Source organism: Babylonia areolata, chromosome 5 (genome assembly GCF_041734735.1).
Source record: "Babylonia areolata isolate BAREFJ2019XMU chromosome 5, ASM4173473v1, whole genome shotgun sequence".
NCBI classification, from domain to species: Eukaryota; Metazoa; Mollusca; class Gastropoda; order Neogastropoda; family Buccinidae; genus Babylonia; species Babylonia areolata.
Window position 1 is genome coordinate 45,841,929 of NC_134880.1, and position 4,618 is coordinate 45,846,546.

The window sequence follows — 4,618 nt, forward strand, 5'->3', positions numbered from 1 at the left end:
TCACATTTAATACATAACTTGTTTTATCTCGAGAAAATATTTCGTGATGTTATCTTAATTTCTCATTTACTTACAGGAGAGTTTGGCTCAGTGTACAAAATGTTTGAAGTCCGCTTGTCGCGTTGGATGATATGGTGATGTGTATAACACATGTTTACGTCAGTTGCTTGCCTGCCATGCCCCTCCTACAACGCATACCTTGACGGACCGTATGTCTGCTGTCTGGATGACTCTTGAGGTGAAACAGGCCAAAGTATGACGGCTCAAGCAGAGCGGAATTGGCGTGAGTCTGGTTTGACTGTACATAGAGATGTTTACGCATTTGCGTATTCTGGTTCCAAGCATGATATGTGAGGCTAAAAAAAAAAGCAAAACAAACAACAGCAACAACAAAAAAGCAAAAACAAACAACAAAAACAATTTTTTAAAAAAAAACTTATTAAAAAAACAAACAAACAACAAACAAACAAACAAAAATAAAACGATATCTGTGAAAGAATCGTGAGTGCCAATAGTTCTAGAGAGCTCTTCTGTCTCAGTGGTCAAATGATGGGCAAAGCCATTGATATTGTGCTTCCCTCAAACATTCCACCAGTCTCTTCCCGATAAGTTCAATGAACATTTCATGGAAAAGATTGAACAGATCAGAAGCAGCTTTGACCCTGATACACCAAGCCCCACTGATGCTGTTGTGTTCTCTGGTACTTTGTTTGCAGTGTTTGAGCTTGTTACCGAGGAATGTGTGAGAAAAGTACTCCAGAACATGCCAAAGAAATCCTGTCACCTTGATCCCATCCCCGCCCCTGTTCTATATGATTGTTTAGATGAGATTACACCTTTAATTACTCTCATTATGAAAAGTCTTTGTCATCTGAAATTTTGCCTCGGAGTTTATGCATACTTATGCAAAGCCCCTTTTAAAAAGGTCCGGTCTTGATCCCGACTGTTTGAAGCTCTACCGTCCAGTTTCCAGTCTACCTTTCTTGTCGAAGGTGTTAGAGCACGTTGTGTTGAAAGAGTTGCTGCAACATTTGGAATCACAATCTTCTAAAGCTGTTTCAGTCAGCTTACCGTAAGTGTCAAAGCACCAAAACCGCCTTGCTGCCAGTGGTTCATGACCTCCTTCAGGCCTCTGACAGGCTTCTGATACTGGTTGTGTCCATTTTGTCACTGCTCGACCTCTCGACAGCGTTTGACACTATAGACCATGACATCTCTATTAGACGGTTGCGTAACACTATTTGCTGCTGTGGAACGGTCATGGATTGGTTCACATCATACTTAACTGGCCATACCCAGTCCGTCCTTGTTGGTCATGAATCCACTCCATCGGTGTTGAAGTATGGGGTGCTACAAGATTCAGTCTTTGGTCCAGATTTATTTACTATGTAAACACAGCCTTTCATTTTGTCATTCATCGGTCAAGTCACTCATGTTATTTGTTTGCAGATGACTCCCAGCTCCACAACTCTGCTGTTCCCCCAAATGATTCAACTCTTGCCAGTAGTTTGAAAACTTGCATTGAGCATGTGGCTGAATGGATGAGAACAAGGTGAAGATGAATGAGAAAAACTTAAACTGAGCTAATTGTCATAGGCGCCAAATCAAAAATAATTCAGGTCACCTCTACCTCTGTGTCCATCTCTGGCTGTGACGTACCTTTCTCTCAGTCTGTGAGAAACCTTGGCACACACACATGAAACACTGTCTATGGATGCACATGTCAAACACTTGTGCCGAACTCTGTAGGCTGGGCAAAATTCGTTCTTTCTTTTCCACTGCTGTTGCCACTAAACTTGTTGTTTCCTTCATACTATCCAGATTAGTCTAGTGCAACTCTCTTCTCGCTGGTCTCCCTGATAACAAACTAAATCAACTTCAACGCATTCAGAATCATGCAGCCCGACTCGTACTCCGTAAACCCAGACATGAAAGTGCAACATCGCTACTCAGAACACCACTGGCTTCCTGTTAAAAGAAGAATTCAATACAAAATAGCTTGACTCTGCTTTCGGTGTCTCTATCACAACAGTTAAGCAAAATCAATCAGCCAAGACGAATCACATCCAGCTTTGGGGATTTTCGAGATGCTCCCCTCGGTCCGTCGGTTCAGAAGTACAAGGAAGAAAATCAATCGCTTCGCCAATAGGCAGCCATTCTCTTTTTTCTGGTGTGTGCATGCTGGGTATGTAGTTTGTTTCCATAACCCACGAACGCTGACATGGATTACATGGTCTTTAATGTGTGCGTATTTGATCTGCGTGCGTATACACATGAAGGGGTTCAGGCTCTAGCAGGTCTGCACATAATATGTTGACCTGGGAGATCTGACATATCTCCTCCCTTAACCCACCATGTGGGACGGGGATTTAACTCCGGAAAATCAGGCGAGAATCCAGTGTTCTAGCCATTTGACCACAGCATCCATCTGTAGTAGAAATCCGCTTGTCGTGTTAGGTGATCACAGAAACAGTGTATTCCATGGTATAGAAACCATTCGTTGAAGAAGAACCATATATTTTATATAACCGAGTCTACAATTTGTTGATGTGGCAGAGAAATAGTAAGGAATATAGTACAGTGTTTCCTTTTTAGCATTGCGTAAATGGGGAGTTAGGCAGATGCCTGGCCGACAAACATACCAGCTTCATTGGCCATGCCTTGAGAGTCTACCCGTGCAAGAAGAAACAGAAATAGAGGCAGAGACAATCTATTTCCTTACTATTAACCAGACATATCCATGCATCACCATTGATATTGCTTCATTTCATACACGTGGGAACAATATACATATCTATCACTAATATGTCTCTTTTTTCACTGTTGTCAATCTTTTTTTGTGGGTGGACGTATGGACGTATCATTATCTGGTATTTTAATCATCATATAATTTCGCAAATAAAATGGTTTCGTTTAACCCTCAAACACAATAAAGGTAAACCTACAGAATGGATTCTTGTGATGACCTCGCAGTCCTCTGGATATTTCACATGCGGAGGAATTGGGAATGATAATGTTGCGAGTCCTTGGCGGAAGGTTTTAGTTGTGCCAGACAGACATGTCCTTATGATCAGTTCCAAACTGCTTAAACCGTCCCGTCCATATGTGTCAATGCATCTCAATTATTTCAACCCTTTTAAACAAACACACCAAATACGAAGAATCGATGTATCAGTGTGGAAGTTTAACTTTGCCCGTTCGTATTACTTGAAGAACTTAACCGTGTCTGTTCATGACATGAGTACTGGAGATTGCCACGAAAGAACAAAATCACCGTGTTTCAAATTGTTCTTTTCTTTTTTCATCGAAACCAAGGCACCCAAAAAGCTAAACAGCAGCTTTTGGAACTGTTCACTGGAGCACTACTCCAGCTTTCAGCACCACATGGATTGTAACCTGGAGACAGAGTGTGAAGATGGACGGGATGAAACAGAACACTGTGCCTTCAGCAGTGCTGACTGTCAGGGGATGGTGGCTTTGTGTGACCGGTGTTACAAATTTGTTCAGTCAGTACACACATTGAAAGAAGATGGTACAGATATCAACAAAAAAGGCAATGCTTATTGCAATTTATTTGATGGCACGCTGGGATTCCCAGGATGTCTGAATGACCCATACGGCGTTATTACAAGTGAATCACAGAGATACTGGGCTGGAATAGGGAGTTTTGTGATTGGGTTGTATTCAAACAACATGGCGCTACCTAACATGTACAGAAGCAGTTTATATTCTGAAGACAGGAGTGTTTTTCACCATTTGTATTCCTACCAGCATCTTGCTGTCGGTTCTCTGTCCTCTTTTTGCCTTCAGTTCAAATACATGAACACTTTTTCTACAGCATGTGGCAGTAATTTTGATACTCGACATGGAATGATTTGTGAAGTCAAACTAAACAAGACTTCAGAAACAATTCTTACTCCAAAGGGAATTACATTAGTAAATACACAACCATCACTACCAAGCGGACAGCACTCCATGACAGAGTGCCGTGACAGCCACATGACCCATAAACTTCTTTCTTGTGGTTCCAGTGATGACGAAGTGTGTCGTCAACAATACATATCTCCTTGCTATTTTTCTCAACAGCCGTTACGCATCACTCTGTTGAACAACACTAATATTCGCTTCGCTTCATTTTCCACATTCACATGCAGTGACGAAACAACTGCTCTGTCACATTCCTTGGTATGTGACTTCACAGCCGACTGTCCGGATTCAAGCGATGAATTTTTCTGTAAGCACCCTCTTTGTATCAGCACAGTTTTCACGTGTACAAACGGTCAGTGCCTCTCCTATGGTAATGTGTGTGATCAAATATCTCATTGTCAGGATGATTCCGATGAAAGGAGCTGCGATAATTTCGAAAGAATAGTCATTGAAAAGGTACGTTCCTCATCTCCCGTTCTTGTGAATTTTGATGGAGTCTCACAGTTCATCACAGTTCAGATGAGTGCCAATGAGTCTTGTCCAGACAGTCATTATCGTTGTCCTGGAAAATTCAACGACTGCCTGCCTGTTTACACACGGTGCAATGAGTTACATGACTGTGTGGAGCACGGGGATGAAGAGGGGTGTAAGGAAGTGACGTGTTCAGGGCTTCTCCGATGTCGGTCTTCCA